This window comes from Pseudopodoces humilis, chromosome 8 (assembly GCF_049639895.1).
Source record: "Pseudopodoces humilis isolate 2021_Gansu_Grassland_sample_001 chromosome 8, ASM4963989v1, whole genome shotgun sequence".
Classification (NCBI taxonomy): domain Eukaryota; kingdom Metazoa; phylum Chordata; class Aves; order Passeriformes; family Paridae; genus Pseudopodoces; species Pseudopodoces humilis.
This window is the reverse complement of record NC_142207.1, coordinates 17439100-17452796: the sequence shown is the minus strand read 5'-3', so window position 1 is coordinate 17452796 and position 13697 is coordinate 17439100. Positions and strand designations below refer to the sequence as shown.

Here is a 13697-nt window from a genome sequence, read left to right as displayed (position 1 = left end):
TGGCACTGTGTATCAAGGAAGGCCTTTCTATGATATTTTGAAAAAATGGCTGATGTTAAATAATGGTTTACAAATTAGTAAGTGACCACACAGTACTACAATGTAGTTGTTCGTGTGGAAAAATATTTTGCCTTCCATTAAAAGAATACAAAACAATAGAAGAACCCCAAACTAATTTATTGCCCTGGAGAGAGATAAACTGGGTCTAAATAAGTTACCTGAGTTCTTGCATATCACTGCAGCCTAGTAGGCTGCTCACTGAAACGTTGGGCAGTTGAGGCACACTGGCCATTGCAGGTACCTAAACAGTGCGTGCATCAAGCACGGATCTGCAGGAGCTCAGTGAGGTTGGAAGATATGTCTGAAATAAAAATGTACGTTTGCAAACATGACTGTAACAAAAGCCATGCAAGCTTAGATTGAAGACCTTCCTGTCTGTCTCTTGGCATAGGTCAGTAGTGGATGGCAGAGTGTGAAATGCCCCAAGTGTGGAACTCTGCAGGGGCTTCAGACTTTGAGGCAAGAACAGGATGCACCCACACCGCTGCAGGTTCTGCAGGACAGGCTGTAATGCTCAGCCGGGTGTTTAGTTTCCAAAGAGATGTAACTGTTTGTGGTGTGTAAAGCCATTGGATGAGAAACAGGAGAATTTTAACTGATTGCCCTAATATCTAGCCATTGAAGCAGGTTTAGGGAGAGCCTTTTTTTAATTCAGTGGACAGTTGTTAGCTATTAGCTGGAAATATGCTAATGAATCTAATAGGAATAAAATAAGAAAGGATTCTATAGAAATGGTTCAAGCTATCACATTTAATAGGGAGGATAATCCTTCTGTAGTTTTTTTAATCACTGTCAACTTTTAGAGAAGTAATATTTTTCCACTGTCAAATTTTATAGATTGGAAATGTCTTAAAATTGTAATTTCCAATAAATTCATGTAGACTTTTTCATAGGAATGCATATACTGCTGTGAGTACTCAATTAGAAAGTTTTTAAAAGGAAAAAATTATTAAAGTAGAGCCTTCCAAGACACAGTCTTGATGGAATCACTCAGTGGAAACAGTCTTACTTATGGTACCTCAAAAAACGTTCTGCCAGAAGAAAATACTATATTTAAGACAGAGATAAGAGAATGGTAGACTTTAAGGGGAAAGAAAAAAGTGTGGTGGTTTTTTTGTTTAGTCGGAGTTTTTTGGGTTTTTTTTTTTTGAAAGGCTCAAATGTGCGACTGGTATGGTGGAAAGAGCGAGCTTCTGTATCCTGGCAATATTTTGTGACCACGAGGAAGGACTGAGGAATGCAGGCAAGGGTTTTGCTATGCTTGTCCTTTGTCTGAAAGATCCTGTGGTCCTGCTCATGGGGTGCTTGACAGGGAGAGTGTTTGCGGGACACTGTGGTTGTCTGTATCTCCTGAGGGTCACCTTTGCATTGCCCTCTCTCTCTCACCTGCTCTGGCCTTTTCTGTCTCATGGCGGTGGTTGTGGTTGATGTCGAGAGACAGAGAGGCGCCAAGTGCAGTTGTGTTATGTTAGTAGGAGTTGTTCCTCTGCTGTCAATCACTTTTGGAGAGAGAACTATGACTGGAGGAAACCATCACGAGTTCAAGTTGTTTTTGTATCATTTCAGTTACTTTTCATCATTTGCAGGATGACTTTCTAGGCAATCTTTGTGTTGCTTATACAATAAAAGCCTCATTCAGGAAAACCATACTTCAGTAGGGCTTAAATAAGTAGATAAAGAAGCTTCAACTTTTTGAAAGTGAAATTTCCCCCCTACATGGAGTTAATGTTAATAATTCCGTTTCAACGTCTCTGGTGTAGGGTACTTGAGGAGGCATTGTTTAGAGGGGGGAGTTTTGGTGGTTTGTTTTGGGTTTGGTTTATGGGTTTTTTTTTGGTTTTTTAGGTTTTCTTGTAAGGTGTTATGTAATTAGGAAAAAGCAGTTAAGTTTTCAGCACTGCAAATCTTCTTTTCGTCAAGTTACTTAAAATCTGTCTTCTTAAAATGGTAGTTTTTGTGTCAGCTGTAGTCTGGCACTTCAACAGTCATTATAATGTGAAGTAATGAATTTATTAATTACAAACAGCAAACAAAACATTTTCAGTAGCACTTAGTAGACGATTCCCTGATATGCTGCTGTGGCTTACATTTCCAGGTATTATTAAGTATTAAAAATTGACTCCAAGTACATCAAAATTAGGAATCACTTTGCACAACTTTTATGCTTCACTCGTCTTGCAAGTTGGTAATTGGAGTATTTAACCTTATGTCCCCCACTTTATTAGAAAATGGTATTTTTTTAACAATTAAAAAAATACTATAGCAGATAAAGCAGTTATTTTGACAAAGAACTCGAAACATTCTTGCCTAAATTCCACAAATAAAAAAGCCAGCTAAATTATCACCCTGAACAGATTTGCACAGGGACCTCAGTCAACCTTTATAAAGGATAATTACACTGGCGTTTTAACATGGGGCAAAGGAAATGGTAAAATTAGGGCATAAGAGACACTGTTCCTATTTTGAGAACACAGTAGAGTAATTGGTAAGGGATTTTTATTGCTGTTTTATTATACAGAGGGGGTTTTTCACTTTCACATGTTTGGATATTTCTTTCAGGCTCCTAAGCCCTGTGTTTAGTGGCATGCATCTGGGCAGAGATCTCCCAATGTATTAATAGCACATTTTTGAAATTGTGGATGGTTGTGGGTGTTAAAACTGCAGCTTTAGTCACCTCTCCCCTCACCAACTCTTCCTATCTTCTGCTTTATCTTCTTTGCAAAAGGATATTTCAGATTAATTTTAAAAATTAATCTAAAAAAAATATAAAATTTTCATTTAATCTTGTTTATTCTTCTTAAGGTTTCCTGTGATTAATTTAAAACTCTTCAAAATTATTTTGAAAGGAGTTGTTCCCTGAAAAATACAGGCATGAATTCATAATTTTGTTTTGGTTTATTTTTCAGGATTTGTTTTACAGAATTTCACCTAACATTCTATCCAAACCCACAAGCTTCACTTAATTTCAGCCCCAAATTACATCATTTGACCCTAGAAGTTTCCTCCATTTCAACAAATCGAGCCCAAGTTTGTGTGACAGTGGATAGATGAGGTGAGCTGATGAGGGTCTGGGAGGCATTGCAATCAGAGTGGCAGGTGAGGCAGCTCTCAGTGAATGGATTTGAAGGACTAAATGTGAGAGTTTAGGGAAGGAGGAATTGCCATAGTGGATTACAGCCAAAGTCCATCATGAAAATATCTCAAGTTTGTCAGTAGCTATCAGAAAACACATTACAGAAAGGTGTATGGAAATCATGGTAGTAATCAAAAGCAAGCTGTGTGAGAAGAATTCTATTAATTAAGTCTAAATCTGTTTCACAAAATCTGTGCTTCCTTGTGTTTTCTATTGGTAATTGGTAAAATTGGTAATTTTAACCCACGACAGTTTATTGTGGTATAACTGAATTTACACAAATCAGACTGGTATGAGTTTTCTTTTCCCATTTTTCTCCCCAGCTGTGGATTCACGCAGTTAGACAATACATTCCCTATGAACTATGAGTTATCTGTCAGTAGATACTGAGAATAAGATGAAGAACAAGGACTATTTTTAGTGTAATCAAACAGTTTAATTGAGTTTGGGATATTTGCTTTGAGTTAGATATAGTGGCAGGAAAAAATTGTAGGGAAAACTGAGCCTGTCTGTACTAAAATTTGCCCTCAATATGGATGCTCTTACAAGGACTGGATAGCTGCAGAGACTCACTTACATTGTAAAAATATACATGATTCATTTCAATTGGTCTTTTAAGTTTTTAAAATCACATTTGTCCTCTTGCTGCACTGTTTTTGCCAGTGTAAAGATCATAGGTTTTATTTGATTATATTTTGGTAATCTGTTAAATGAGACTGGGTCACCTTGTACCATGCAACATTTCACTTCACTGCTAAAACTTAATGCCATCTTTTTATCTTTCACTGAGTGGATGTCAGAGGACACAACATTAATATAAGACAGGCATCTCTAATATTTCACGAATGGCCTTTTAAAAAAAAACCTCTCAAAAAACAAACATAGGAAGTAAAAATTAACACTGGGCTAGTGAATTTAGTCGCCTTTCTCAAATGTTGAATGGTTTTCCATTTATATATTTCGTCTTTTACAAGACCTATTCTTTATCAGGCAAGACTATTAAAAAGCACAGGTGGTTTTCTTAGATTGAATATATTATTTTCCTCATGGGATGGGGCCGTTGAGTGATTTCCATGAATAAGGTGGTCAAAAACTGAAGATAATATCCCAAAATAAGACTTTTGTAGCTTTTTAATGGATTAGAGTTCACTATTAAGAGCTGGAAGACCTGAGATTTGATGCCATCTTGTAATTTTTTTTTCTTGTTTATTTCACTTTCAGTACCTTAAAAATTAGTCTACAGTTTCTAGTTCTATAGGGATATCTGTCAGGTAGGTTAAATCAGGACCTGGCAAAGCATTCTAAAAAAGTGCATGCTTCTAGTAAATTATGAAGCATTTGCTTCTTTTTTTTTCTTTTTTTGTGTGTGTGTCAAATGTTCTATTCCAAAATCACTTGGCAATACATACAGATGTGAATAGCTATGTGTATATTTATACTTTCCTGTGTTATATGTCCACACGTTTATTTAGATGTATCAAAATGTTGGGTTAGATACAGCTTTTTGTAGCAGTATCTCTGCATGGTAATTTTTATATATGGTAGAAAATACTTAATGCTTACCTGCTAAGACATTCAAGGGTGATGTATTTTTTGCATTCTCTGATACTTAGGGGTAGGAAAACTCTTGTAAAATTCTGAATATAATGTCTAATCCTTAGCTGTACTAATTGTGCCATTAGATTAAAGCATTAGAGAGAGGGATAGCTATGGTGGTGTGCAGGACTTGAGCAGAAATAATCATCTTATAGTCTGGATCATGTACTGAGAGGATGCATTCATGTTTCAATTCTGAATACGCATGTCCAAAACTTGATTAAGCTACTAGCGAAAGTTGGTATTTAATTTCAATGTTGTAGTTTGGGAAAGCAAGAGTGGAAGAGACCTCTAGGATCATCAGTCCAGTCATCTGTTGCTGCAGATAGCATGCCATATGATTTCTTCCCTAAATTTGTTGGGTTCCGTAAATTTATGGAGCTCCATGCTTAGCATTGATTATCTTCACAAAATTTATATTTTATTTGGCAAAAATAAGTGTTAATAATTTCACTTGCATTAGCATAGTAGAAATTTAGCTAGATATGCTGGTTAGAGAAACAGTTTGATGCAGTTAATTCATTCCTGGTTTCTAAAATAAGCATGCAAAGAACTGCCATAATTTTCTTCTTTCCTCACAATTCTGCTGTCTTTGAAGTTCAGAACAAACGCGTATCTACCCTCACTATTGCCACCCCCTCTACCCCCTTCTCCCAGGAATCAGATGGGTTTTTAATACGGTCCTTGATTTCTCTATAAAACATTGGCTAAGATAGGTGGCTTTCCAGGCAGTTTTTTGTGAACTAATAGGTGACCTTTGCCACAACCAAATGTCACTGTGAAATTTCTTCAGCCCTTTAGACTCAATAACTATGTTGTTTTTTTTTTTTGTTTTGGTTATTAATGTGGTTTCTTTTTAATTTGCATAAGCAAATGTAAAAATCTCTCACGTATGACAATATGTAGATTTGTGGCAGTCCTGAGAGGACCTTGGGTCTCTAAACCAGTGGCTTTATTATGTAATGCTGCATAAATGCTGTATTTTCATCTGTGACAGATATAGTCTTGAACCTGTATTTTTCATGTTATTTAACTGTTTCAGAGCATCATGTGTGAGAGAACACATCAAAATGGAAATTGCTTCTAGAGAGGCAGCAATAAATATTGGTTGGGTATATTGCATTGTTGGGCTCCATGTGTTTTGGGATGTTCTCAATTCTCTTGCCCTAATCAACACTGTAAATACATGCTGCATTTTCTGGTCATCCATTTGTTGGATTAACAATTTGGACCTTGCAGTTTCTACCATATGTTTTGATTCTTTACTGTATATAGTCATGGTTATATAAGACCGTCCTCTAACAAAATTACTCTGAAACCTGTCTTTTCCAGCAGTAAATTCTTTTCCACAGTAAATTCTGTGCATTATATGTATAGTTAACTTGTAGTTACTTAAAAATTAGGAAGCTAAAATGAGAAAAATCTTTACATTCAAATGAAATTCTGAATCCCTGTGACACAGAAATTTGCTCTCCTCTCATTTAAATATGGGGGGGGTGTTTGTGCTTTGTTTTTGAAAAGGTACTTACTGTTTAATCTCCAGCAGAGACTAAAATTGTTCATAGTGTATAATTGAAATATATCAATATTTGTGGTGATATATTATGAAAAAAAGAAAAAAGAGAAAAAACAACATAAGGAAAATATATCTGATTCTGATAATTTTGTGCAGGAAGTTTTAGACAGAGGTGTTGGCATATTGCTTTTATTGAATATTCTGTGAAAAGATTTGCTTAAGTTGCTTCTCCCTTAAAGTCTTTATAAACAAGTAGTACATGTCCCATTTTTTTATCTACTCTCTGCTTTATGCTGTTAAGTTAGAATAGAATAATAGTTCCTCATCTTGTCTTTCAAGTGACCATAATACTCTCATGGCCATGAAACTTACTTAGTTTTTGGGCCTTTTATTGTATCAGTGATACCACTGTGTTTCATGTGGAGCCTGAGTACTCTTATGAATGACTTTACAGCACCAGACATAGTATATCCCAATTTTCTATTGTATACTTCCCTCTGTGGATCAATATGGATTTTAATTAACATCCTAACAAAACTATAGTTATGCTCAAAGGTCACTCTCCCTGTGTATCTTGCCGGGGACTTGGTCTTTAGGAAGTTCCTATCACACCAGACACTGTCAAGAACAACCATAACTGAAATAGCTTTTCATTTATCCTGAGGCAAAAGCACTTTTTTCCCTTTCTTTCTTCTTCAGTAGATATGCACAGAAGTTTGCTAACTGGGGGGAAGGAGCTGCAAATCTACTATAAATATCAAAGGTGACTCGGTAGAGATTCTTGGAAGAAATTTCCACCATACTTGGAATGCAGTGACACTGTTTCATTCAACTGCTTTTCCACATTGCATTACATTAATAATCGCCTTGCAGGTTTCTTGGCAGATGAAGAGAAAGGGAAAGTTGGATGATGATTTTGAATGAATGAGGATGAAGATGAACTGTTAGCCTTAAAGCTTGTATGAGGTAGTCGGAACACGAAGAGCTGTGAAGTAGGTCAGTACTTTTGTCTTCTTTTTACATCAGTTGTTCTGTTGAACTGCTTTTATAAGTGTTTAGCTTATATTCACACATAGCACTGGTATTTCTGTGTCTCTTCCTTGACTGTACACTATATGAGATTATTTTCAGCTGTTTTATCCCTTCTGTCATGTAGCTTTTGAAATCTCTTGCGCTAATAAGCATCTAATAGATCTCACCAGGAGTCTTGGCTTTATCTTTAGTCTTCCTTCATTCTAACAATTCTGCCTACAGTACATACTGTTCACAGGGTAGATCCGCATATTGCTGTTCAGCTGCCAGGCTCTTGAGTAATAAACCCTGCATTTTGATTCTGAATGAGTGTAAATTATGATTTTAGGAGTGTTGCTCTTCTGACAGAGGAGAGTCCAATGCCACATCCTTGACTATGGATGAAGAGAGCACAGCAGTCTCGAAAATGAGTTTATCACTGATCAGTTGCTTTCAAAAATTACCTTATCTGACAGTTCTCTCTTCAAGTAGAAGAGCTTTTATAGTGCTGGTTCTTCAGTTTAGAAACTTGGACATTTGGTCCACAATGCCATTTCTTTCTGAGGTTCTGTAACAGTTCTGCTAAATAAAAAAGTTAGCATTCAACACAATTTCAAATTATAAAGAACCAAGCTAATAATAAATTCTATTGCTTAATCCTGTTAGAGTTTGAGATGTTTTGTGCTTTTACTTAGACTTGAGAAGTTAAATCCAATATTAAGGAAAACCAGAAAGACCCTTTTCTTTTACTGCATTGTGTTTTGATGTTCAGTTGTCTAAAAATTGCATTATTGTCATTTGCCTTAGGTCTCATTAAGAAAAGAGGTAAATTTTATGCCTCTTACCTTTTTCCTTTCTGAAACTGAAATAGGGTGTCCTATTCCTCCCACATTACAATACCCAGCAATTCCAGGGTTTTCACTTGCATTCTTTAAGGCTTGCAGCTAATGTTTCCCACTATGAAGACACAGACACCATTATATATAGTGGCAATGGGAAGGAACCCTCTCCAGTTAAATAGATTGTAATATTAACCTGCCATTAAATAAATTGCAATATTAATAATGTTGTTAGTTATTGTTATCTATTAATTTCATTTTATATGTGTTTTCTGGTAGCACTTTAAAAATTGCCACCAGTTACCTGCATTGATTAAAGAAAGTAGTGATACTGCTGTGTTGTAACATGGATTGAAATCTAACTAGGTGCCCTTTCCAGTATCTGCATTATTGTTGTCATTAAATCCATTAGTTTGAGAATAAAACTTTTAAATTGCTTGATTACTTAGAACTTATACTTTTGCTTAGTGAGTTGTCCTTTATTGGATATTACAGTCAGCAGTGCTTTATCTAGTGAAAATACTGCAAATACACTATCACAAGCTTAGATGTCATTTTATTAGGAGATGCTGCCTCAGCAGAATGAGAATATTAATCTAAAAGAAGTGTATTTTTTTCCAAGCAGCATAAACAAATCTATCCTACTTAGAGCTGTAGTGTCAATATTTTATACTGCCTGTGTTGACTTATTCATTGTAGTTTTTGGCATATGGGATAACTGGGAAGATTCCAATTCCGACCTTTCATTTTAGGCCAGTTCAGGGTATTTCCAGCCCTTATCTGAGATACTTTTTCAGCCCCTGAATAGTTTTCACATATAATAAATGTACATCCTGAAATACCCAGTGTTGCACTGAACATTGACTCCTTGGTGATGTGGGGAGTAGGCACTCCTCTAAGTTTGTTTCATTCTGAACAAAAGCTTTAGCAATTAAATTTTGTTGAGTATTCTAGAGAGTGTCTACAACTACTGAAGCTTTTTGAGCTTTGACCTTAGCTTGCTTAGCTTCCACTGCTGGAACAGAAAAAAAGAGAAAATATCTACCTGGGAAGGAAGGAAGGAAAGTTTGCTGAGCGTTTTTAGCAAAAGACAGAAATAGCTTAAGACCCATTTTAGTTAGTTCTGGGTTCCTTTCAATACTAAAAAGTTGTAAAGACTTATTTAGTAGGTACTTTTTAGCTTTATTGCTTCTGTGTTTAGAGAATACCATTGTAGGGTCATTATGCCAGAAATATTATCACTCAGACCCCCATAGAAAATATAAAGAGTTTCTGTTGAAAATACTAGCAAAGAGATGTAACACTGATTGTGTTGTCAAAGATTTTCATTAGAAACAGTTTGGTCAGCTGTAAATCACCAGTTCTTTATGTGTGTTCCTCATTCCAGAGCTCATTCCTTAGCATCGTAATACCCATTGTGTGTCTTACAGAGCTGGTCAGTGACAGCCTCACCATGAAATCAACTCCTCCAGTTAACTTCTTGCCTAGATTTGTTGTTTCTGCTGTCTAGAACATAACACATTTGCTTAGCTTTAGCCTTTGAAAGTACAGGTTCTTGCTCAGAATTTTCTGGCCATGCTCTCTTGCTTTTCACCCCACTGCTGTTCAAAATATATATTTATCACCCAAATAAAAATCTTTATATCTTTTATATCATCAAAGTTGTCTGATTGAAGATAGGGCCAAAAATACTCTTTTATGAAGGTGTTTACTACTACTTTGAATAATTTTTATCTGCTGTTGTACTAGTATCACTTATTTCTTTGTTCCTACCATACATGCTCTGGGGGTTTTTGCTGATTGTCTGCAAAATTATGTAATGTTTGCCTTTTTCCCCTGTATGTTAACATTTGTACTTCCACATGATAGTTGTCAAAGCAGGTACAATTCCAAGATGTGCTTTTGTTAAATTTCAGCTTGTAATTCCTATACTGGTCTATGCTGCTTGTAACATTTCTAGAAATATTTTGAATTTCTTTCTAATGTTAAAAGTCTGTTGGCTTCTGCCTTCAATAATGTCTACTAAGATGCCCTGGTTGTTTTTTTTCAGTCCAAGAAAATTCTAAATCCCCTTCTCCCTGGTTTCAATTGGAACAGCTGTCATGTGTTTTGCTATATCACATGTGTGTAGAGAACAGCATTCTTCAAATTCTGGAATAATTTCACATCCACCTTCAAATGACTTTATTAAAAGCTGATATGTGTATCCTGTGCTCAGAGTCAGTTGATATCTGAAGCACCTGACTACCTTTCTGTTTCGGTGGCACCTTTGTCCTACAGATGTAGAATTTCACTTGCTTATTTGTTATTTTTGGAAGTCAGAGTTGGATGGGCACCATATTTGCTCTGTTTATTTTTGGAGGGGTGTTTTACTTATCTTCCACTCACTGTATGACAGTGTATGCAGTGAGACTTAATCACCTGATCACCTGACATGCACATGAGATCTCCACTTTATTCTGTATCTTTCTCAAAAATGAGACCGCCTCACCACTCCTGCAGATATGTTTGGAGGGACATCTTAAAGACACAAGGGAGGACAGCGCAAAGTTGAATGCCGTGATATTACCATTTGTCTGTAGTCTTATCACCTCTTGTAAGCCAATTATCATTGTGTCAGTGACAGTCTTGGCATGTGGGGGAAAGTTTTCATTAGTTTCTCTCTTTCCCTAATGGTAGCCCACTGTGGTAGCAGCAAAAGTAATTTTGCTGGCTTAGCTTTACCCAAAGGTATTTGCTTTAGTTAGATGATTCTAGAGTCCTCAAGCTAGAATTATATTGTCAAATGTGGGCATGAGGAACGCCCAGGTCTAGGTTGCAGCTAGATTTTATAGTTATATTAAATCTGTTAAATCATATTACTTCAGGGATATTTTTTTCAGGAGAATTACCCTATCTTTTTCTGCAAATACCTTAATGAATAGGAAAACAAATGTGGGTGTTTTCAAAGAAGATAGTAATACTTTGGAAAATAAAGGTTGCAATGGAAGGACATATTAGTTGTGGGGAACAACACCTTAATCTCTCAATGCGGTAGCTGCAGCAGTTGATTCTTGTAACCTCTGAAAATTAAGAAAGGGGAAATTATTGAAAAGAGTGTCTAGGCAGCTCTAGTTTAGTTCTAAGATATCCTAGAATTTTAGAATAATAATTTTAGAAAGAACACTTCTATTTCTCAAGTTAATAGAAAAGCAGAGAAAAAACCTAAAATATCACACAAATCTGTGATGACCTTGATAATTAGCATTTATAAATCCAAGTACAAAGGCAGACAGTTCTAAAATGAGTGCCACTAAGGCAGACTCTTCACAAGATTTATTTTAGCTCTCGAATTTTTACTCTTTTACATTGATAGCTTCAAATGGCGAGGGAAATTGGAAACATCTTTGTTATTCAGTAGCCAGGTATTTTATTCTGTCTAGAAGAAATAGAAATGATGACAATATTTATGTTACTGTAAGTAACATAAATTACCACGAGCAACGTAAATATTGTGGTACCTTACTCTGGCTCCTTACAGACTTACCCCTTCTGTAATGCTGTGATTTACCAGGACAATAACCAAACTGACATTATTAATATAGTTGTCTTTGGAATAATGGGGATTAGAGCAAAGGAACAAACATTTCTGTTCATGAAATAAATTAAACTTAAGACTCTGTCATATATATTGTTTATGAAAATACATGGTCATGTATTTCTGTAGTTCATACAACCAAAACATGTCATAAATGGTAGTGAACTAACAAATACTCTGTAGCTGTTATTTTCACTCACCAAAATATTACCAATGAAAGAAACTGAAGGAAATTTAAACATACCTACCTTCCTCTCTCAAATCTGATATCTATCTTGGTCTTCTCTTGGTGTCATTTTTTAGGTGGCTTATTCTAGTGTAATTTTCTAGCAATTCTGAAGCTGACCTTGCTCTTTAACACAAGTGTTTAATAAAAAAATAAATAGTCTACATTTAAAGAAAATAATCTCATATAGACTGTAAATAAGATGTATTTATTATTAAATGTTAAGGCTAGAGAGAGTTTAAGCATGCTAGAATCAAAGCATATTATTTGAAAGGTTTATAGAACTTGATTTTAAAATGCAGTTCTTATTTCTTGCAAAAGTCCAGTTATGTCTGGTGGAAGGTGCAGTCCTCAACCATTAAATTTTTCTCTCAAATGGAAGTTGAAGAAAAGCACCACAGCCAACTAAAGAAAATATTAACCGAAGGTATTCTGCTTTGTACTGAAGCAGACTGAAATTGCTCCCATCTCAAGTGGGAAAAGTTGTCTCCAATGGATGGACAGATATTAGGAATTAAATGGGGTGAATTTTTGAAAAAGTTTGATCTTTTTAAGATAAAATAAGCTCTGCTTATGTCCCTAGTGCTCTTTGTAAGGGTGTGTATTTTTTTCCAAAGTGAGAATGCAATAGGAGTTCATAATTTATAAAAGTTAGTTATCATACCATTACTGATGCAAAGTTACCATAAATCACAGACTGGGAGTGATCCTATTAGTGGTTCACTTCACTGTTAACAGACAAAATTTATATTAACAAGGTTTATGCGCCTTCACCACAGTTCTACTCAGCCAAGTTATTGCATCATATCAATCACATAAGAAGATATTTAATTTCATCGTGGTGACTTTACACTATATTTTTTGTTCATTATTGTTTGGCCAGACAGAGAAAATTAACAGCGGTGGCTGATATGCATGTATATATGTGCCTCTCTATATGTGTCTCTATATACTTATATATATCCACAGTAATATATTTACACACCTGTATCTACAAGTATGTGTACACATCTGTATGCCAAAGCATCAAATGTACAAAAATCCATACAGTAGGCTATGCATGAAACCTGTTAATTGCAAAGTATTACTGTTTTAAAAAAGCTTTATTAGTGTTAAAACCAGAATCTACCATCAACAGTCAGTATCTCCTGACAGTCTTTCCCCCTTCCTCAGGAATTTAGTGCTTAATGGGATTCTTTTGGCTTTGAAATTGAAGAATTTTATTAGTTGCTAAAGCTATTCAGTAAGAGGGTATTTCAAAAAGAAACGTAAATTGCAAAATGCAGTGGGACACTTACTGAACTGTTGGTATTGTTTTGTCAAAAAATGATTTAAAATGAGCTAGAAAATTGCCGAACCATCAAAGTATGGGATGTGGGAAAGTTAATATATTAAAGAAACACTATCATGAGAAGAAGTGCCGTTTTAAAAATGATATTTTAAGAAATTCACTTATATAGAGAATAGGGCAAAATCATAATCTTTTATGAGCCCAATAAAGACTACCTAGCTACTGCCACTTGATACAATACTTTTCTTACTGAACTTAGGGAAAAAAATGTACTACAGAGGACTTTTTTTGAGCAATATGGATTTAGTTAGCTCTTTGACTTAAAAATGGAAGAATGGTGAGACTGTTCTTTTTACTGACCAGTCTGGTGCATATTGCCCTAGACCAACATATGCATGCCTTAGTGTTCATACAGGCAGGACTGGTGGCTCTGCAGTCAGGGTCCTTA

The 13697-nt window shown here is 35.5% G+C and overlaps 1 protein-coding gene across 4 annotated transcripts in view; it reads left to right on the top strand.

Moving 5' to 3' along the window:
- FIGN (fidgetin, microtubule severing factor) overlaps nucleotides 1-13697 on the top strand; it is a 99229-nt gene that overhangs the window by 31853 nt on the left and 53679 nt on the right. The window contains exon 1 of one of the 4 annotated variants that reach the window (XM_088059113.1): nucleotides 7236-7301. The exons of the other annotated variants lie outside the window; for them this stretch is intronic. The gene's annotated coding sequence lies outside the window, so the exon portion shown is untranslated. Of the gene's footprint in view, nucleotides 1-7235; nucleotides 7302-13697 lie in introns of those variants that run through there. 4 annotated transcript variants of the gene reach the window in all.